We start from the raw sequence: 23,788 nt of genomic DNA on the forward strand, positions 1-23,788 counted from the left end.
CAGAGAATCAGGGCTTGTGAATACAGAGCTGAAGCTTATGAGCTAGGATTGTATTCATTTGCTCTTACTTTGCTTCTTATGATAATGGCTATTAATTATTATTATGATTATGGCTATTAATGGTGAGTTTGTCTTTGAATCAGTGTGAAATCCGTTGTATTATGGCCCACTGGGAGTTTCTTGCTCTCTTTCTCTCATTTTAACTGTCTTTCTGAAATACTAGAATATATTCCAAGCACTGACACAGTTTACTCTGCATATCCTTTAATTATTTTCAGAGTATCTGGGAAAGGCAAATTCTCCATTTATTTTTAAAACTATGTAATAGTGATGCTACAATGCATAGTAGAGAATTAGATAGGCACTTCTGTTTAGTTTTCCAAGTATACCTCCAAATAGTATTTGGGTATTTCATGAGCCCCAGCATACTGAAATTTGTAGTTTTCCAGCATTTTTTGGTCTGGCTACGTCCACTGCTAAATAGTTTTTGAAATTTTAAAAGATTAACGAGCCTGACATATTTTTCAGCTGATATTATAGTAAAGTTATCTAAAAGATGGGTGTCAGATGTTTGGACAGGGGGCGCAATTTCAGTGCTTGCCCTAGGCGCTATTTTCCCTAGATACGCCTCTGGGTTACAGGCAGGAGTCTCTCTCAGTCTTATCTTGGAGATGCCAGGACAGGAACTTGGAACTTTCTGTATGCAAGTCTCCCATTCAAATACAAACCAAGTGGACCCTGCTTAGCAACGGGGACAATTCATGCTTGCCACCACAAGACCAGCAATCCTCCCTGTGTCAGCTGGAGAGGGCAAGGGACCACCATGCATTCTGCCCTCTCTGTCAGCGTCTGGATAGAGGAGGAAGGGCATGACCGGCATGGGATAGCATGCCCAGCCTTGGTGGCAGGGAGTGGCAGTGGGAAGTGTCAGGGGGGAAGGGTAATAGAGCAGAGGGCAAGGGAGCACCCGGGGGGGGAGTGGGTCCAAGGCCCCATGGCCAAGGGACATTTGTGTTCTCTCCGCTCCATTATCCCTACTCACCAGAACAAGACTGATGCCTATAGCTTTTAACAAGCATCTGATATATTGCACATTAATATTACTTGGGTGGAAAATTTCATTTCCTTCCTAATTGTATAGGAGCACCAAACTTGCTATCATGTAACCATGTGCCTGTATAAGTTGTCGTAAAGGGACTAACATTTATACCACTGCATAGAAGTAATGGGTAGTTTTCATTTCTGTTCAAGAGTTGAAGAAACCTCCTTTGTCTAATGTAGAGCAGCTTTGGGGGTGGGGTGAGTTTTGTCACCAGGATTTTGAGTATATGCACAATACAGGAAAATGATAAATGCTGGGCTTCCAAATTGAGCTGAATGTAATATTGCACCGTTGGAACAGATGGGGTAGATATTTGTTTCTCTTTGTCACTCATGGCTAAATCATGTTGCATGAACAACAATCATGAAATTTGTTACTTAGTTTGGGGGTTCAAACAGGAAATGGAACTTTTGATCAAAGCTATTGTTTGTGAGCCCCCCAGCCTAAAAATTTTGCAAAAATTACTTTTATCCCAAATTAAAGATTTCTGTTGTGAAAACAAACAAAATGCTACAATTAGAACTTTGAAAGAGGTCTTTATCCTGGAGACCTATGCTTATTTTTTTTCCCCCTGAGGAAAAGAGAGGATAAAAATGATTTCATTCTCAGTATTTAATTAAGGAGTGGTTTTTCGGCTTTGCATCCAATGGAAGATGGGTGTGGGGGAGACAACTATTGCTGGCATTCATTCACTGATGCTAGTAAAACAACAGCATATGATTGCGGCTGACTAATACAGTCTGCAGTTTGCTTCATACTAACCAACTCTTATTCAACTATAATAAGAAATGATTATAGATTTCTGAAGGTCTCCATAGCATAGACTGCATGCAGAACAGCCCTCAGGAATGCAAGATGCAGGGCATGTTTTCAATCCCAAACCAGGCTACATTTCTGCAGTAACAACTTGCCATAGTCTTTGGAGATAAAAAATAATCAAGATTAATATTAACATGCTCATGTAACACCTGAAATGTTTTAGGAGGGTGAGGACAGTTTGCAGCCAAAGATCATGGGCTTTGTCATATCAGTCAAACAAAAATCCCTTTCTCTATGCATTTTATGCAGCTGTACACCATTAACATAGAAGGAGCAGAGAATTATTATTATTATTATTTATTTATTTACACAGTCAGACAGGTGTTATTGACTGGTTTGTTTTATCCAGACGTTGAGTCCTTCCCAAGGACCTGGGATGGCTGAACTTTATTATCAATGTTGTTGCTGTTATTATTGATATTGTCGCAGAATATAGGCTGTTCCCAGTAAAGTTGCTTTTTGTAATTGGCTGATGGTGATTTCTGTGGCCCCTATGGTGTTGAGGTGCTCTTCAAGTTTGGAATTGCACCTAGGGCACCAATTACCACTGGGATTATTTTGGTCTTTTTCTGCCACAGTCTTTCAATTTCAATTTGTAGATCTTTGTATTTTGTGATTTTTTCTATTTCTTTTTCTTCTATTCTGCTATCACCTGGTATTGCTATGTCGATTATTTTAACTTGTTTTTCTTTCTTCTCGACTACAGTTATATCTGGTGTATTGTGTGGCAGATGTTTATCTGTTTGTAGTTAGAAGTCCCATAATATTTTTGCACCTTCCTTTTCTACCACTTTTTCAATTTTATGGTCCCACCAATTTTTGGCTACAGGTAGCTTGTATTTTTTGCAGATGTTCCAGTGTACCATCCCTGCTACCTTGTCATGCCTTTGCTTGTAGTCAGTCTGTGCAATCTTTTTACAACAGCTGATTAGGTGGTCCACTGCTTCATCTGCTTCTTTACAAAGGCGGCACTTGCTGTTTGTTGTGGATTTTTTGACTTTTGCTCTTATTGCATTTGTTCTTGTGCCTGTTCTTGTGCAGCCAGTATTAAACCCTCTGTTTCTTTCTTCAAGTTGCCATTCTTAAGCCATTGCCAGGTCTTGGTGATGTCTGATTTTCACTTATATTGTGCAAATATTGACCATGCAGGGGCTTCTTTTTCCATTTTTCTGCTCGGTTCTTGACTTGTTCTTTCTTGTAGGCCTGCTTTGTTTCATTGGTGTTGAATAGTTTCTCATTATTGACCATCTTAAGTGCATCTTCTTCACTGTCCTTGATATATTCTTCAAGGCCTCTTTTCTCCTCCTCTACTGTTTGATGGACTTGCAGCATTTGATGGACTTGCAGCATTTCTCTTCCACCTGAGCTGCGAGGGAGGTATAGCCTATCCACATCACTTCGGGGGTACAGAGCATGATTGATGGTCATTAATGGACTTAATACTGAGTACATGTGTCTAGTCGATTTCAACTCCTGGTGCCCATAGAGCCATGTGGTTTTCTTTGGTAGAATACAGGAGGGCTTTACCACTGCCTCCTCCCGCACTGTATGAGCTGATGCCTTTCAGCATCTTCCTGTATCGCTGCTGCCCAAATATAGTACCAGCGGGGATTTGAACCAGCAACCTTCTACTTGTTACTCAAGCATTTTCCCGCTGCGCCACTTAAGGTGGTGTATAAATGCATACCCTCCAATATTTCACTTTTGAAAATAAAGACATGTCTGTGAATGTGTAGAAGGCATAGCCAAGTAACATGATAGGCATGGTGAACAATGTGAGAGTGTGGCCAAGCAGCTTGGGAGGCATGGTGTACAGTTTTGACTACATATCACAAATGGAAAGCAAGTAATAAAGTGCATGGAGGTCACATTAGTCCTGATTACCAAAGCAGATGAGCCAAGCCCATACCCTCCAACATTTTGCAAATGAAAATAGGGACACACTTGTAACAACTAATTCTCATAGCAAGGATTAATGTCCAAGTCCCCCACCCCATCCCCTGTGCCCCACTATCACATATTGGAGATGACTGGATCCCATCCACTGTGTTCTGTGCCCTGCAATGTGCCCAGAGGTTCACTTAGGAAATTTGGTGGGGGGGCCTCCGGGGCCCCTTCCAGTGGGCGGGGGGCTCCAAACATCTTTAGGTCCACTAAAGATGTTTGGAGCCCCCCGCCAACTGGAAGGGGCCCCGGAGGCCCCCCCCACTGCAAGTTAAGTATCATGCCCCTGCGTGCGCACACACACCATGACAAACACCATATTTTTAACACATGGGTTCTTGAGGGCACAAAGGGCAAGTGAACTCACAAGAATGTGAGAATATAAAACAGGTACGTGTATGCAGATATGCATTAGAAGAAACATTTCAACATGCAACTTAACATATTTCCATCCCACATTTTTATTTCCCCACTTCCCCCCTCTGTCTCTAAAGCACCTGGCACAGTTCATAATCAAACTCAGCCAACCGGCACAGTACGGGCTAGCAGTGACCACACGACTTGGGACACACTAAAGAGGATTTGAGGGCCCCCAGGGGGTGTGGAGGCCCTGGACTTCGGCCCCAAAGTCCAGGGGTAAGAACACCACTGAATGTGCCTTAGTGTTGTGCACCCATTTGCATGCAGCTGCATTATAGACACAATGCATCCACCGACCCACTTGGAGATGTAATTTCTAGATACTCTGGAAAGGGAGGATCCGGCTGCACCTGGAAGGATGACAGCTACAGCAACTCAAGTGAAACCAATTGATCCCCCAGCAGCAAAAATTAGAAAAAAAGGGACGGCAATTTACCAGATTGCAGAAAACAGGGACTGTTCCTGTAAACAGGGACAGTTGAAGCCTATGTAAATATGTTTAATTAATTAATCTCTTAATTAATTGAGCACAGCTGCACAGCATTGAGAAAACTGGCTAGTCTACTCCATCACTGTGACGCCATCACTGTGTGATGCTCCATGGATTACACGGTATGCCTGAAACTCCACTTTGGCTCAGTAGTACCTTTGTGCCCTTAGCCACACACACAAGGCTGGGAGTAGAACAAATCCCTCAGTGGGTGGACATCTGGATGATAAAGGTGCCTATATTGTGACTGCAGCCTCTGAATAACATAAATAATTACTCCCAGGCTGTGAATATCCCAACAAAATAGCCATACATCTCTGTTTATTTTGCTTTGTCATTTTCCAAACTCTCAGAGACAAAAACAAGTATAGAACACTGGCCCAGGTCTTCCTTTAGACAGATGGGGAGACTTTATAGGGGAAGGTCTTGCAGTCAAAGCAAGTATGGGTGGCCAGTGTTCGACAGTGTTTGCAATACCACATACCAAAACACACACACACACACTTTCACTCCATAGGCTTTCTTCAAGTCGATTCATACAGGTGAGGCAACCACTTACTTTCTCCACACATTCCCTGGAATGTATGGAATTATGTGGTGGAAATAACTCAGTAGTCCCTTTCAGATGCAATGTGGGAGACCAACATTGTGGTAACAGACTCCTCCATTAACTCTCTACATATGTTCTAATGAATAATGCATGAACAGGGTTCCCAATCACATGGAAGAGCCTATGTGTGGACAGTTGTACATGCTAGATGCTTGTTCACACCTTCTGTGGAATATGCAAATGTTTAAGGCAGGGCCAGTCCAAATTATTTGCCCCATTGCCCTGTGCATCCAGTCAACATGGTCTGAAGATGAGAACAGGGCTAAAATGAACACATATCAGGAGAAATCCATTTGCAATTTTATACATTAAAGCAACTCAGAGGTTTTCTTCAAAATTCATGCCTAGCACCAATCACTGTTTTCACATTTGTAATTTATTTGCTTGGCATATGTTATCTATCTATTGCTCGATTTATCAAATTTGCAGACCACCCCAAACTTCCTTCTCATAAAACAGAATAAAAATGAAAACTTTAAAACAATTCAAAACCACAATCCAGTTAAAATGCTTGGGGGACGGGGAGTATTTAGAGACTTTTTTAAAGTTGTCAGAGATGGGGAAGCTCTTATTTCAGCAGGGAGCACATCCCAGAGTCTCAGGACAGCAACAGAGAAGGCTCATCCCTGAGTAGCCACCAGACGAACTGGTGGCAACTGCAAACAAACCTTTCCAGATGATCTCAGTGAGCAGTGGGGCTTAAGGAGAAGTAGACATTCTCTTAAATACCCAGGGCCTAAGCTGTTTAGGGCTTTATCAGTTATAACCAGCACCTTGTATTTTGCCTGGAAACTTATTGGGAGCCAGTGTAGCTCTTTTAGTATAGGAGTAATATGGTCTCTCTGAGATAACCCAGAGACCAACCTAGCTGCTGCATTCAACTGCAGTTTCCGGACTATGTACAAAGGCAGTCCTACATAGAGCGCATTGCAATAGTCAAGTCTGGAGGTTACCAACATATGTACCACTGTCATGAGGTCATTTATCTCAAGAAACGGATGCAGCTGGCATAACAGCAGAAACTGTTAGAAAGCATCTCTGGCCAACAAACACCGCAACCTGGGTCAAAAAGGAGAGGTTTCGATCCACAAACACTCCCAGACTGCGTACATGTATTTTCTGAGGAAGTGTGACCCATAGGGACACAGGAAGCTGCCTTCTACTGAGTCAGACCATTGGTCCATCTAGTATTGTCTACACAAACTGGCAGTGGCTTCTCCAAGGTTGCAGGCAGGAATCTCTCTCAGCTCTATCTTGAAGATGCCAGGGAGGGAACGGAACCTTCTGCTCTTCCAAGAGCAGCCCCATCCTGTAAGGGGAATATCTTACTGTTTTCGCATGTAGTCTCCCATTCAAATGCAACCAGGGTGGACCCTGCTTAGCAAATGGGACAATTCATGCTTGCTACTACAAGACCAACTCTCCTACTACAGACCAGCTCTCCTACTACAGACCAACTCTTCTCCTAAAGACCAGCGTCCAGAACTGGCAGATCCAAATTGTCTCCTGAGTACTGACCCCACACAATAACTACCTCTGTCTTATCTGGATTCAATCTCCATTTGTTATCCCTCATCCAGCCCATCACCATCTCCAGGCAGGCAGTTTGGAAAATTATGCCTTCTCCTGATGATTTTGACATGGAGGAACAGATCTGGGTGTCATCAGCATACTGAAAACACCCTGCAACAAATCTGATGATCTTTTCCAGAAGTTTCATGTACACACATGGACAAATGTGTTGGTACCCTTCCATGAAAAAAGAAGAACCCACAATTGTCTCTGAAATAACTTGAAACTGACAAAAGTAATTGGCACCCATCATTGTTTATTCTGCATTTAACAAAAATCAGACTTTGCTTTCGAGTTTTGATGCAACAGAATATTTCAGATAATAACACAGATGAAAATGACATGGACAAAAATGATGGGACCCTTAACCTAATACTTTGTTGCACAACCTTTAGAGGCAATCGCTGCAAACAAGCAATTCCTGTAGCTCTCAATGAGACTTCTGCACCTGTCAATGGGTAGTTTGGCCCACTCTTCCTGAGCAAACTACTCCAGTTGTGTCAGGTTTGAAGGGTGCCTTCTCCAGACTGCATGTTTCAGTTCTTTCCATAGGTGTTCGATAGGATTCAAATCAGGGCTCATAGAAGGCCACTTCAGAATAGTCCAATGTTTTGTTCTTAGCCATTCTTGGGTACTTTTAGCTGTGTGTTTTGGGTCATTATCCTGTTGGAGGATCCATGACATGTGACTGAGACAGAGCTTTCTGACACTGGGCAGTACATTTCGCTCCAGAATGTCTTGATAATCTTGAGATTTCATTGTTCCCTGCACAGACTCAAGGCACCCTGTGCCAGACACAGCAAAGCAGCCCCAAAACATAACCGAGCCTCCTCCATGTTTCACAGTAGGTATGGTGTTCTTTTCTTTGAAAGCTCCATTTTTTCGTCTGTGGACATAGAGCTGATGTGACTTGCCAAAAAGCTCCAGTTTTGTCTCATCTGTCCAAAGGACATTCTCCCAGAAACATTGTGGCTTGTCAATATGCATTTTAGCAAATTCCAGTCTGGTTTTTAAAAAATATTTTTCTTGCAACAGTGAAGTCCTCCTGGGTCTTCTTCCACTGAGCCCACTGTCACTCAAAAAGTGATGGATGGTGCGATCAGACACTGATGGACCTTGACCTTGGAGTTCAGCTTGTATCTCTTTGGAAGTTGTCCTTGGCCTTTTGTCTACCATTCTCACTATCTTTCTGCCCATTCTGGGGTCGATTTTTCTCTTGCGGCCGCATCTAGGGAGGTTGGCTACAGTCCCATGGACCATGAACTTCTTAATAATATTTGCAACTGTTGTCCCAGGAACATCAAACTGCTTGGAGATGGTCTTAAAACCTTTGCCTTTAACACGCTTGTCTATAACTTTCTTTCTGATCCCCTCAGACAACTCTCTCCTTTGCTTTCTCTGGTCCATGTTCGTTGTGGGACACACGATGATACCAAACAGCAGAGTGACTACTATTCTCCATTTAAATAGGCTGAATGACTGATTGCACAATTGGAGACATGTGTGATACTAATTTTAAAAAAACCCAGCTAATTTGAAAAATCACTCTAATCCAATTATTTATTATCTTTTCTAGGGGTACCAACAAATGTGTCCAGGCCACTTTAGAATATCTTTGTAGAATAAGCAATACTTTATCTCTTTTCACACTTGCTTTGCTTTACTCGATTACGTATCAAAGGCATGCAAGTATACATGGGACAATTGCTTTTCATTTAATTGATTTTCAGGAGGCATAAAACACTTTTTCAATGAGCTGTAAGGGTATCAACAACTTTGTCCATGTGTATAGATGTTAGAAAGCATTGGCAACAATATGGAGCCTTGGGGGGGCACCATATAAAAGTTCAGATTTTGAAGAGCAACAGTCTCCAAGGAACACCAACTGGAACCTGCCCGAGAGGTAGGAGCGGAACCACCACAAAACATTGACTCCCACCCCTAAACCCCCCAGATGCTCCAGAAGGATACTATGGTTGATAGTATCAAAAGTCACCAAGAGATCCAAAAGGACCAACAGAGTCACATTTCCTTTGTCATTTCCTAATTGGAGATCATCCATCAGGCCGACCAAGGCAGTCTCCACTCCATAGCCCACCCAAAAGCCAGTTTGAAATGGGTCTATTTGTATTTATATCCTGCTCTAGCCAATAGGCTCAAATTAGCTTACAGCAGTTTTTTCCTCAATGAAATTAAAATTACATTTATTTATTTATTTTACAGAAACAACTACTTTGCTGTATTCCATTCCCAACAGCTGTCAAAAGAGCAGTGCTAAATAGCCATTTGCTAAATAGCTAATTGTTGAAGCGTTGGTGCTAAATGGTCTGGTCTGGATAGGACCAAAGCTTAGTCCCAGGTATAGTGGTACTGGCATCAATAGAGCTCTGCCCATGAGGTAGGCAGATCTTCACTTCTAGGTCTTCACTCCTGGAATTATGCATAAAGTAAAGCATCCGAACGTTTCCTGAATTTGTCCCACAAAATCTAACATCCTGCGAGACTGAACCCTACAGAATTAATCCATGAGTTTATCTTTATAGAGGCAGACACTCAGACTAAATTACTCCTGAGTAGTCCTATTAAAATTAAGTAGTCCTTTTGCGTAACTCCTACTATTGAGTAAAGTCTGGATGTAAGCCAGTATGTCTACAGAAGGTACATAACAGTGTCTTCTAAGAGAATAAAGGAAGGGTGGAAGTCAGCACCGTTCTCATAGCTTTGGGGCCAAATTAAAACCTTGAAGATTCTTGCTTCTTCCGTTCCTTTACTACGTGACATAGGAGGAGTTGTTTCCTTTCTTCTCTGTTTAGCTGGCTATATAATGAGGATAAGAAAGCAGAGTCACTTGGGTTAATTGCTTTGACTTTTAGTGGATAAATGACACAATGAAAAGGTCATCACACTGAAAAAGCAAATACATTTATTGGTCTGTAAGGCTAGCTGTGCAACAAGCATATTTTGTCATTTGTGGTACCTCCCTTTGACCTGGAAAGAGAGCAGGTAAAAGATAATGCAAACAAATCTATCCTATCATGCTTGTCCAAATGACAAATGGCAGAATAAACAAAACTCAGTTTCAGTAAGATACAGTTTAATTCAGCGTTAGTGCTGCTTAGCAGTGCTGAATTAATTGCTAAAGAGTCATACAGTAGGCATCTGGCACAATGTTCCTAACTACATAAATCATATTTAATGCACACAAGCTTTTTCCTGCTATGAAGGCACAAACGTTGAAAGAGGGAGAAGAAAATAAACCATAAATGTTAACAAGCAAGCATATATTATCACTGAGACTGTAATCCTTAAATCAGTTATCTGAGAGCAATATCCATTTAAACCAGTACGATGACTTTGCAACAACCAGTTTAAGGACTGCAGTTTAAATGTACATATGACATAGCATTTACTCACAAGTAGTCCCACCAATAGCTAAACTGGGGTAAGTGCTATGATGATTACCCAAACTGCAATCTGAAGGTTCACCTGACCAATGTGGGTATACCAAACATATGCAGGGAAGCAGGATCATGATGGCAGGCTCTGCTCCCAACATCCACATGTACGTCATCCACATATGCATCAGTTCTGCTGTGTCTAAATACAAAGAGCCCCTGGTGGCGCAGTGGTAAAAAACTGCCGCCCTGTAACCAGAAGGTTACAAGTTCGATCCTGACCAGGGGCTCAAGGTTGACTCAGCCTTCCATCCTTCCGAGGTCGGTAAAATGAGTACCCAGAATGTTGGGGGCAATATGCTAAATCATTGTAAACCGCTTAGAGAGCTCCAGCTATAAAGCGGTATATAAATGTAAGTGCTATTGCTATTGCTATATACAATCAGGCTGCACAGCATCAGTCATCAAAGTGCTTGGAATGGCAGGACCCACTGGCCAACATGTTCTGCAGTATTATGAGGGTGCAGCAATCGCTGTGCCCTCACGGAGAAGCTGCTGCAGATCTCAGTCAAAGAGCCACAATGCCTTAACACACACACCCTCCAAGGCTAACGACAAGAAAAAGCTGGAATTGCTCATGTGACTGGACACATGATTCTACGACACATAGTTTATCCCGCATCTTGGCCTACTTGGCTTGCAGAGAAATAATGTGAGTTAAAGCTAGCTAAGTCTTTTCAAATTACAAGCATAAATAAAATGAAGGTTCTTCATTTCGTTGTGTGCATTGTTCTTGCACTTTGCTGGGCACTTTGGCCAAGGCCCATCTAGTCCAGCATCCTGTTTCACACAGTGGCCCACCAGATGCCACTGGAAGCCTACAAGCAGGAGTTGAGGGCATGCGCTCTCTCCTGCTGTTACTCCCCTGCAACTGGTACTCAGAGGCATCCTGCCTTTGAGGCTGGAGGTGGCCTGTAGCCCTCAGACTAGTAGCCATTGATAGATCTCTCCTCCATGAAGTTATCCAAACCTCTCTTAAAGCCATCCAAACTAGTAGCCAACACCACATCTTGTGGCAGAAAATTCCATGTTGATTATACATTGTGCGAAAAAGTACTTCCTTTCGTTGGACCTAAATTTCCTGGCAATCAATTTCATGGGATGACCCCTGGTTCTAGGGTTATGTGTGTGTGAGAGAAATTTCTCTCTATCCACTTTCTATACACCATGCATGATTTTATATTCCTCTATCATGTCTCCTTGCAGTCGTCTTTTTTCTAAACTAAATAGCCCCAGGTGTTGTAGCCTTGCCTAGTAAAGAAGGTGCTCTAGGCCCCTGATCATCTTGGTTGCTGTCTTCTGCACCTTTTCCAGTTCTACAATGTCCTTTTTTAGATATGGTGACCAGAATTGTACACTGTACTCCAGGTTTGGCTGCACCATAGTTTTGTATAAGGGCATTATAATATTAGCAGTTTTATTTTCAATCCCCTTCCTAATGATCTCTAGCATGGAATTGGCCTTTTTCACAGCTGCTGAACATTGAGTCAACATTTTCAACAAGCAGTTCACCACAACCCCAAGATCCTTCTCTTAGTCAGTCACCGACAGCTCAGATCCCATCAAAATATACTTGAAGTTGGGGTTTTTCGTCCCAATGTGCATCACTTTATACTTGCCAGCACTGAACTGCATTTTTGTCGCCCACTCACCCAGTTTGGAGAGATCCTTTTGGAGTTCCTCATAATCTGTTTAGGATTTTACTACCTGAAAGAGTTTGGCATCATCTGCAGATCTGGCCACCTCGCTGCTTATCCCTACTTCTAGATCATTTATGAATAAATTAAAAAGCACAGGTCCCAGTACAGATCCCTGGGGGACCCCACTTCTTACTTCCCTCCATTGTGAAAACTATACCTACCCTTTGTTTCCTGTCCTTCAACCAGTTAGCTATCCACACATGTACTTGTCCCCTTGACTGCTAAGTTTTCTCAAGAGTCTTTGATGAAGAACTTTGTCAAAAGCTTTTTGAAAGTCCAGGTATACTATGTCAACTGGATCACCTTGATCCACACACTTGTTGACACTCTCAAAGAACTCCAAAAGGTTCATGAGGCAAGATTTAGCTTTGCAGAAGCCATGCTGGTTCTCCTCCAGCAGGGCCTGTTCTTCTATGTGCTTTACAATTTTATCCTTGAGGATGCTTTCCATCAGCTTGCCTAGAACAGACATTAAGCTAACCGGCCTGTAATTTCCCAAATCGCCCCATGATCCCTTTTTGAAAATCAGTTTTACATTTGCTACTTTCCAGTCCTCTGGTACAGAGCCTGATTGCAGGGATAAGTTATATATTTTTGCAAGGAGCTTGGCAATTTCATATTTGAGTTCTTTGAGGACTCTTGGATGGATGCCATCTGGCCCTGGTGATTTGCTGGTTTTTAATTTTTCCAGACAGTTTAGAACATCATCTCTTGTCACTTCTATCTGACTCAGTTCTTTAGCCTCCATCCCTGAAAAGCCTGGTTCAGGAACAGTATATGCTCAGTATCCTCTGCTGTGAAGACGGATGCAAAGAACTCATTTAGCATCTCTGCAACCTCCATATCCTCCTTAATAATCCCTTTCACTCCCTCATTGTCTACTGGTCCAATCACCTCCCTGGCAGGTTTCCTGCATCTGATGTATTTAAAGAAGTTTCTGTTATTCACCTTGATGCTTTTAGCTAAATGTTGCTCAAACTCTCTTTTTGCCTCTCTTATTGTCACCTTGCATTTCTTTTGCCAGAGTTTGTATTCCTTTCTGTTGTCTTCATTTGGGTAGGCAATTTTGGAAGGAAGACTTCTTCCCCTTTATGGCTTCCTTGACTTTACCTGTTAGCCATGCTGGCATCCTCCTGGACTTAGTGGTACCTTTCCTCCTTTGGGGTATATTATCTAACTGGGCTTCTAGTATTGTGGTTTTGAGTAAACTCCATGCATTTGAGTAAACTCCATACAATTCCAAAGTAAAGTGACTCTCCTGATTTCCCCTTTTAGTTTTCACCATACTCCTCATTTTGGAGAGGTTTCCTCTTCTGAAATTCAAAGTGTCTGTGTTGGACTTTCTTGGTGATTCTCTCCCCGCATGTATGCTGAATTTGATCAAACTATTGTCACTGTTCCCTAAAGGGTCGATGACACTGACATTACGCACCAAATCCTGGGTGCCACTCAGGATTAAGTCCAAGGTCAACTTCTCTCTGGTTTGTTCCATGACCAACTGTTCTAGGGCACAGTCATTCAGCGTATCTAGAAATCTGACCTCTTTGTCATTACCTGACTGTGAATTTACCCAGTCTATGTGTGGGTAATTGAAGTCACCCATTATTATTGCCCTGCCTCTCCTTGACACCTCCATGATTTCCTTCTGCAACTCCCAGTCACTGTCAGCTTTTTGATCTGGAGGGCAATAGCAGATCCCCAGTAGCACATTTCCTTTCAGGCCTTGTATTGTCACCCACAGGATTTCTGTGGAGGACTCCAATCCTCCTAGGTTTTCTAGCTTGTTAGATTCTATCCCTTCTTTAACATACAGTGCTACTCCACCTCAAAGGCGCCCCTCTCTGTCCTTTCTACAGAGTTTATATCCAGAGATAAGTGTCCCACTGGTTCCCACAGTTCCACCATGTTTCTGTTATGCCTACTATATCTATTTCTGTGTTAGCAGCCAAGCACTCCAGCTCACCCATCTTGGCTTGGAGGCTTCTGGCATTGGCATATCAGCACCTATATGCTGAATCTCTTACCTGGTGTATGCTATTTTTCTTTTCACTCTTTGACCAGCTGGCACAGCCTTCTGTCTGCTCTTTATGTGGTTCTGCTCTGTCCCCTTCTGTTTTATCTGAATCCTTTACACCCTCACACTTAAAGGATGGCATTTGCTGAACCGGATACTGCCCATCTCCTGTACGCTATTCCTCAGGCGTGATTTAAAAAGCTGCTCTGCCACCTTTTTGATTTTAAGCACCAGTACCGCCCAGCAACAGTGACCCTGTCCACTCCCACCATCCCAGATACCTAGAGCTGCTACATAATATTTACTTACTTACTACATATATATATATATATATATATATATATATATATATATATATATAGAGTCCTCAGGGAAATTACATGTTATCCTAGTGGCTTGCCATCTAGGAGACATGAGTTTATTTAGTTACTTATTTTGATGAGAGCCTGAAGAAGAGTGACTACTTGGAATGTATTGGGCCTACAATAAACCACATTTCAGTCTACTATGGAGGCTTAATCTTCTTTTGTTTCTGCAATGGTGCCCTTTCACCTTTCCTTTGTAGCCCCTCCATGTGCCCCTATATGTGGCAGACAAAATAGCTTCGGACAGATGGCCAAGAACTTAAACAGAAGGCTCACATTTATGCTGTTCATCCCATAATCTTTTGCCTGCTTGCTCCTCTTAGTGTACTAATGGAAGAAGAAATGAATGATGACTCTTTAAACAAGGAGCAAATGTCAGCCTTAACTTGTAGTACTTGCCAGACAGGTCAGACCTGGAGGGAAGGCCCTGTGGCTGTAGTTAATGATAGCAAAAGAACAGAGCAACAATGGAGAAGAGGTATCTTGACAAGCCTGACGGTCAGCTGCTTTCATCACAAAAACATGCAGTACCCCCAGGGGCTGTACAAAGTGGGCTGCAGATGGCACCAAGCAGCAAATCCCTTTATGAGAAGGACATGGGTACCAAAGGGAATGTTGGCAGATGCAGGTTGTCATGCAGGGAGAAGTGGGGGGCGGCGGGGAAAACCTGCTTGACACAGGCAATGGGGAGGCCTGGAACTCTGTGGGCAGAGCATATGCTTTGCGTGCAGAAATGCCTAGATTCAGTCCCAGGCATCTCTAGTTAAGAGCTGCTACCAGCAGGGACGGACACTGCTGAGGCTCGGAGGAATTGGAGTCTTGTCCAAACTGGACTGAGGTGGGGGATCCATTTTTTACCCAAAGCAGAATGCACAGGGGTAGGGGGGTAGTGAACGATGTGGAATTGCTTAAGGCAGCAGAGCACCGTGAGGTAAGTCAGCAGGTTTCACTCCCTCCAGCGTGTGAAGAATAAACCCCTACCACTGCTATTTTATTTGAACAAGGAAGAAACACGGTTTCCTTGTTATGGCTCGTTTGGTCCTCACAGTATAAGGCAGCGTGATATGTATAGGTTCAAGAGCCCTGCCTCCTTTCCTCTGGTCTCACACCTATACTGGAGGAGGAGGGCCACTGAAGCCCTACTCACACATTATGTTCAACGCACACACACAGGAACACAGGAAGCTGCCTTCTACCAAGTCAAAGCATTGGTCCATGAAGCTCAGTATTGTCTACACAGACTGGCGGCAGTCCTCCAAAGCAGGAGTCTCTCTCAGCCCTCTCTTGGAAATGACAGGGAGGGAACCTGGAGCCTTCTGCATGCAAGCATACAGGTGCTCTTCCCCAAGCAGACCCGTCCCCTGAGGGAAATGTCTCACAGTGCTCACATGTAGTCTCCCATTCAAATGCAGACCAGAGTGGACCCTGCTTAGCAAAGGGGAACATTGCGACCACAGCTCTCTTCCCTTACAATTTGTGTGCAGTTTATGTACAGATCTGTATGCACATAAACAGTTATGCACACACTATATTCAGTACATGTACAGTAGCATGCTTCCTATCTGTACCCTGTATTCAAGGGGTTCACTTTTAATTCAAATGCAAATACAGTCACTTACACAAAAGTGTATACAGAAACCTGTACACTATGTGATGTTTGAATAGGGCTTCAGATACGAAAAGTAGGGCAGAGCTCCAATACTATTAACAGCGAAGCAGAAGAGGGAATATCAGCAGGTGCAGCTTTCCCTGATCTTTGTATGACAAACTGAAATTGTCCTTTGACACAACTCTTATTTCCTGTCTTATTTCCTCTGGTCAGCCTAGGGACTGTCAGTACTACCTAGTACTGATAAACGTTAAGGATACCATCCCCTCTTTTCTAGCAGGATCCCTCCAATTCTAATCACAGACTAATAGGCAGAAATACGACAGGCAAAGCTTCCCACTGCCTTGGAAAAGCCTTAGCTGGATTTCTGCCTGCCACTGAGCCATTAAAAGCATAGAAGCTATGTAAGAAAGAAAGGTGGCAGCCTTAATGGAGTTATAGTCACCTCCCAATAAGCGTGCTTAGAGTAGCCTGACAGTTGCCAGGCATGTAAGACATAATAAACGCTTTGGGTACATGGCTGTTGCCTCAAATCCAGTGCAATCCAGTACCTTACCCATGTAATGGAAGTAGTCAGTGGTAACCTTGCAGGGAAGAGGGTTCCCAATGCTGTCAGTATTCTTGGATAGGTGAAGCTTTTCATAGCACGGAAATAAAGATTGCCTACTAATTCTTGCAGATGGATCTGCTGTTGAAGGCACAGGCACAGTGGCTGGTTCATAAACTGGCAATCCTGAACTCTAGCAAGATATTCCCAATGGTGGCTTTGGCTTAACAAATTGCCAGCAGCAGCAGTCTGAGGGACCATTTGGATTAGCATACTGATCTTCCAAATTCTCGACTGTGTTATATCACAGGGGAGTAACATGAAAGAAATGACAAGATGTATTTGATGTTGCTCCAGCTCTCTCACAGGAACATTCTTTGCCAAATAATAGAGAATCACTTATTTCCTATTAACCTGGGGAAATGAGCAGGTACCCAAGGTGATTGCTTCCCCTTAGAGCTTTACATGCCGACTACTTCCTATCTCCATAGGTATGGTGACTATAAGAGTATCAGAGGGCCATGAAAAGTGACCTAGAGAAAAGTTAAAAGAATAACGTTTGAGTTTGTGGTTATGCTTTCTGTGGCTACCCACTGGTTATTTTTACAAAATAGCCTGAAAGCTTGTTACGTTGTCATAACAAACCAGCTAACTCCTACAGATAGCATAGTCCCTCAGTCTGCTGCTGCTGGCAATTTGTTAAGCCAAAGCCACCATCGGGAATATCTTGCTAGAGTTCAGGATTGCCAGTTTATGAACCAGCCACTGTGCCTGTGCCTTCAACAGCAGATCCATCTGCAAGAATTAGTAGGCAATCTTTATTTTATGGCTGGAACTGAAATTTCTCCAAAGTCATAGTTGAAGAAATTTAAAGTCTATTTCAGTGATCGTCCCAAGGAGAAACTGAAATTCAAAGCAAATCTTGAGATTAATCCCTAACCAAAATACTGACAAAAAGTCACCAACATTCATCACTGGTCTTCAGGCTATTTGTCACATACATGCACATCACTTTATTTTTCTGTACTTGTTTATTGTACTGTACATTATCTGAGGTAACACTGCAGAGAGAACTTCAATTTTGCCTCACATCTCCTCAAACACAATGCTTTTCAGCTCACATATTTCAGTCTATGCCAATCATCCTCACCCTTTTCAGTCATTCAGTTCAGGGATAATGAAAGCAAATAACCTTCGGAGCCAGGCAGCATATTAATTAATTAATTAATTAATTAATTAATTAATTATGGTGTTTTGCTGGTAGGCTCCACCCCGATCTAGAACCATTAATTAGATAACAAAGTTCCAGATTATGTGGAGTGAGCCCTCCACATGTACAGCTGATGGGGCTTTCGTCTGATGTTCTAACAAATATGTATACATCAGGGACAGAACCTGCCCTCTCACACACACAACTGTGTTCACAAGTGCAGAGAAACTGAGTGATGTGAATGCATACATTAACAAAGCTTTAACGACATGCTTTGGAGCTGAAGTGATATGGATGTTCTATCTGTGGTGTTATAGTTGTGGTGGCCCATTCATATATGCAGATAACAAACATTTATCTGTGGACTGGCTCTCAGAAAACTGCCAAAGCATGATGGGAACTGAGACACAATCCATGTACATCACTGCCCATGCTAGCAACGGTCTCAGTTAGAATATTCTGGTTGGGTGTTGGAGTCCTGTTTTCAAATGGCCATAGGTTCACCACCCAAAGGCAAACTATTCTCTCAGCCTCAGTTCTGCATCTGTCAGATGAGAATGACAGTGAACTCAAGCTTCTGAAGAAATTTGTATACCCTACATGTGTGGAGACTAATCATAACATTAAAAAATCTGCCACACTGAGTAAGACGAGGAAGGAACACATTTCATGCTACTTGGATGACTAAATATTGCATCATGAAGAATTGCCATAGTTCCCATTAAAATAAATGATAGATTTCAGTGCCAAGAGACAAAAGGGAGAAAAAGAAAACCTGAAGCTGAACCTAAGAACCAATCTTCATTTCTATAAACACCAATATTCCCTTCCTGCAAGGGTGTAAAAACCCAAGATGCATATGTTTTACCAATACAGCATTGGTGCCATCTACTGCCTGTACTTAAAACTAACAAGGGGATAGTTAGATTTTAAAAACAAAGTGAGAGCAGCAATCACCAGAGTGCTGGTGATGCCCTTTCCAGTCATACCAACAGTCTGTTTAGAGGTGTCTCCCCGTTCCCTGAGATTGCCTGGGAAGCAAACTCTTCTCCAAGTACTTCCCTTCAGAGATATAAAAACGAAGAGTGGCACTACTTCAGTTCAATTTTATTGCGATCTTTGATCAAATATACAATCCAGATCCAATAAAAGGAACCTTAAAAGTAAATATTAATACAAATGCATATATGTATATACATGTGGAATCTACTGCATTAAAATTTGTGATAAAATAGTATGGGGTAAAACAGAATTAAAAAGAAATTGACCGTTTCTGATACACCATGTGTGAGTGGCACAAGGATTATGGAGCAGCCTGCCCAGGGAGGCCTGTGAAGTAACTAAAATCATTTTTGTCACCAGGTTACGACCCACGCTTTTACAAACAATCGCTCTGTTTTAATTTTTAATGGGCAAGGTGTATGTAGTGGTTCTATGCTGTTTGTTTTTCAGCTGTTGCGTTGGTTTTCATGAGGTTTTGAATATTTTTATGCTTGTATAGGTTTGTTAACTGGTCTGCCCAGAAATGCCATTAATAAATACTGTAAAGCACTATTTCTGCATTGCTCCTGCTCTGCTTAGTGCCTTTGCATTGAGAAATTTATTAATCAATGTCACCGTTAAGTTGTTTTCAGTGTTAATTTTATGAAACATGATTGTATAGTATACAATAGAGAAACAGGGGCTGTCACTCATTCAGTTTTATTGTTAGCTATTTTTTACCTTTTAGAGAACAAATTAACCTTCTGAAGTACATATTAGTATATTTCATAGCAAGTGGAATTTCTATCTATTTCACTAAATCAACAGCACATTCCCAGTTAGCAGTTACCCCTGCTAACTGGGCTAAGAGGCACCTTTTACCATGGTGATTCTCTTTATTTAGCAGGGGTAGAGTAACTGGCCATTTCCACCCGCAGCACGGTACCTCCAGTGACTGTTGCTGGTGTCTATCATGTTTCTTTTTTGAATGTGAGCCCTTTGGGGACAGGGAGCCATCTTATTTATTTATCTCTCTTTGTAAACCGCCCTGAGCCATTTTTGGAAGGGCGGTAGAGAAATTGAATTAATTTATTAATAATAATAATAATAATAATAATAATAATAATAATAATAATAATATTCTTGGTAAATGATTCAGGGATGTGCTTGAGTATACCCACCAAAAATAATGTGCCTTGCCAAGAGTCCAGGCATATTAGGCATATGTCTGTTTTTGTTTTTCTTTTAAGGAAAGTAGCAAGCAAAAAAGGATGTGGCTGTCACTTGTAATATTTTTAGAGACAAACACCCCTATATCTACATGCACATGCATGGGTGTATTTTATGTGATCATTTTGTACTTGGGGAAATGCAAACCAAAGTTCCAAAAATAAAGTGAGAATCAGCCCTCCAAAGAATCATTTCCTGTTGAGAATGATCTTAAACATGTTGCCAGGCTCAAGAAATACACAAATATTGCACAAATATTTGTGTACAGATATTTGTATGTGTATTGTATACACAAATATTTGTGTACAGAAGGCTCTGCATGAGGATGGTCCATCTCATGCATTCTGCAGATTGCAGAATATCCTACATAACCAGTAGTGATCCATGAGTGGAGGTTTCCTCAACATTACAATGATTAACACAATCCTTGAAAAGACAGGTCCTCTGGGCATGATCTGGGCATGCTTTGGTTTGTTTGAGATTGGCTGGTTACAGCAATGGCTTCAACAGCAACACTGCCTTTCCTAAAACAATCATACTTCCCCACAGACAAACATAACTCAGAAGGGGGCTTAGAAACTTCCATTATTCTTGTATTTCTCCAAGTCTAGGCCTCCTGTGCAGAATACTTCAACCTTGCTAAAGGTGCAGGCCCACTTCTGACACCATGTAATATCTTCCCCTAGGTAAGGTTAGGCATACTCACAACCAGTCACCCTGTTGGCAGGGCTGTCCTTAGGGCATGGCAAGCAGGGCGACCACCTCAAGCCCTGCTCTTTTAACCCCCATTAGAATTAACTGGAAGGGGGGGGGGCACACAGGCTGATTTGCCCCAGGCCCTGCACCCTGCCAGGGTTCTCTAAGGACAGCCCTGTCTATTGGCCTGACCTTGAGCCTGAAGGAGCAGGAGATGAAGTAGGGTTAGAATTCTTTATTCAGCCTATACAACTAACTTCATTCCCAGGATAGACTGCAACAAACTCTGGGCAGCTTGCACTTAGAAAACAGAAAACTAAACCAAACACCAAACCAAATACACATCTAATCTTAAAGAGACCAGTCATATATACTACAGGTTGTACATGTGATCTACTACTTCAGTAGTCACTTCTCTCTTAGTGTTTCATATGTGCATTATGATTGCTCTTGAAATAATCACCCCTCTTTAAGATGTGTCATTCCTCTTTATTTCACCATCATGTTCATATTAACTTGCAGTGAGTTTGGAGGATACTACATTTGCTCAAGTTACTAGCCCCATCCAGACCTTTAAAAATGTGTCACTGTAGCCACATACAGTGGTGCAAATGGGTCAGATGTCCTGCCCCCAGCCTGACAATCACTGCCTCTCCCCGCCCCTCACTTAGAGCAGGGTTTGTGCAACTAGGAAAGCACCCTATCCATGATGGCGACGAATGCTGCCTCGTAATCAGGGAAGCATGATTCTAAGTGGAAGCTGCCCAGAGTTATCCATCATGGAGAAGGTGTTTCCCTATTCACACAAACCCCACTCTTAGCCTGAGCAATGGGGAGAAGTGGTGATTGACAGGTCGTGGGTGGGACAGCCAACCCATTTGTGTCACTGTACATGGTTACAGCGGTGCGTTTTTGAAGGTCTGAATGAGGCTTACTTAAATTTTGATTCACTTACGATCCTTTGAAATATTGCTGAATATTTAGAGTAACTAAACTGGTTTTTGCTATTTTAATCCTACTTAAACTTGGAAAAAAGAGACCCAGGAGAATACCAACTCAAGATCTCCAGGCTGACCTTTAGATATTACACAAAAATATCCCCATGTATTCATACACATGAGCCTGTAAACCACTCTCTTGAAGCATTCTCATGTAACATTAGGAATGCCTTTTAGTCTGGGCTGATCATTTGTGAATGTAGCTATGTAGAATAAAATCTGCAGGAGCAAAATTACATGCTCAATCTAGGACCTAAAAAGCCAAATAGGGAGTATGAGAAGCTCCAATGTGAATTTGATTTTGGGTTGGGAAGGGATACTTCCAGGTGTCAGCTTTCCCAGTAATGGTTACAACCACATAAGAAGCTCAATAGGAAGAACCTCTGAGCATTCAGTGTTTTGCCTTCAAATGGCATGTGCAGGTATATAAAAACTGATTGAAGTGTCAGTTGTGAAAACAGGCTTGAGCCAGCAACTCTCTCATAAAATCAGGCCATGAAACTTTGCAGGAGTCAGGATTACATATCAACTGATCAGCACTAATCTTAGGTTAAAAAAGAAAATCATGTAAGGCAATAAGCGCATAGCTTCTAATGCTCCAGTGAGGCAATTATGTCATGTTTAGCCCACACATCTCATAATTGCCTCTGCTGGGAGAAAACAGTACGATATCCTCATATTAGGTGGCGTGGGAAGGATGTTGCTGAAAGTGAGGCACAGAAAATTGCTGAGGAGACTTTTTGCCCGGAAGATCTGTATGACTGCCACAATGGGCTATTGAAACTAGATTACAAAGGCATTCCACATGACCCAGAAAGCAGGGAAAGAGAAATCTGCCCCACTCTAAGAAAATGTAGTTACTGTTTTAAGCCAAAATCAGAGGGACAGGACAATAATCTAAAAATAGTTGAATGGTGGCATAATGTGGGCAGAGGTGCACCGAGGTAATTTTGGAACCTGGACCTAAAGGCCTTTGGAGGCTCTGCCTCCCCTGCAAATTAAGCATCATCATGCTCCACCCAGGGCAGACTAAAGAGGATTTGGGGGGGCCCAGGGGCTGTGGAGGGCAGCCCTGGACTTCAGCCCCAAAGTCCAGGGGTAAGAGCACCTCTGAACGTGGGACTTAATATAGCTATAGATATACTCATCATCCAAAGAGCTCAGAGCAAAATCTTACCCTTCTTACAACGCTCTGTGGTAGGTTAGGGTAAGAAATGGAGATGTGTCCATGACAACTACAGGAGAATCATGGGAGCCCATTTAATGAAGTCCACACACTGGAAAGGCTTTTTTTTTTTTTAAAGTAAGGGGAAAAGACACAGCCTGAAAATATATACAGCACTGAAAGCATGCCACTAACACTGCTGACCAACAATCAGATCTAGGGATGTTTCCAGATGTCAACTCCACCAGGATTGGTATCAACCACACAGGAGTTTCAACAGCAAGAACCTCAACGATGGACAATAGTTTGAAACTATTGTTGCTAGTTTTGTTGTATAGGTTACACTTTGCCAGTTCTTAAGAATATCAATACTTTCTTGCTGGATCTGGTCTGATGATCTTGCTGGATCATCAGTCCAGCATTCTGCTTCTGCAAGTGGGCAGCCAGATACCTCAGAGTACTGGCAAGCTAAAGGTATTAATGGTCTTCCCTGTGATTTGTCTGCACAAATCTGCAAGCAGCTGCATATTGCCTGAGATAAGAACAATGTGCTTTTTAGGTGCTTTCAGAAAATATGCAAGTTTCTTGTGTTATGGCCCTAGAGTGTCCAAAGCTATAATACAAAGAGTATTCATAGTTCAGAGACTGTATCACAAGTTACTGAGTCACAAGGGGAATGAGAAGGAATCACATTTGATCTGTCTAACTTTGCTAACACTTCCAATTAGCGCTCTCTCTCTCTCTCTCTCTCTTCACTGTTCACATCAAAGAAGAGGATCAGGACAAAGCCAGAGAAGGCTAGATAAGATTCTCACACACAAAGCTGACCAAATTTTTGGCCAGCTTTTTATTCAAATTCAT

The sequence above is a fragment of the Hemicordylus capensis genome, chromosome 2 (assembly GCF_027244095.1).
Source record: "Hemicordylus capensis ecotype Gifberg chromosome 2, rHemCap1.1.pri, whole genome shotgun sequence".
Classification (NCBI taxonomy): domain Eukaryota; kingdom Metazoa; phylum Chordata; class Lepidosauria; order Squamata; family Cordylidae; genus Hemicordylus; species Hemicordylus capensis.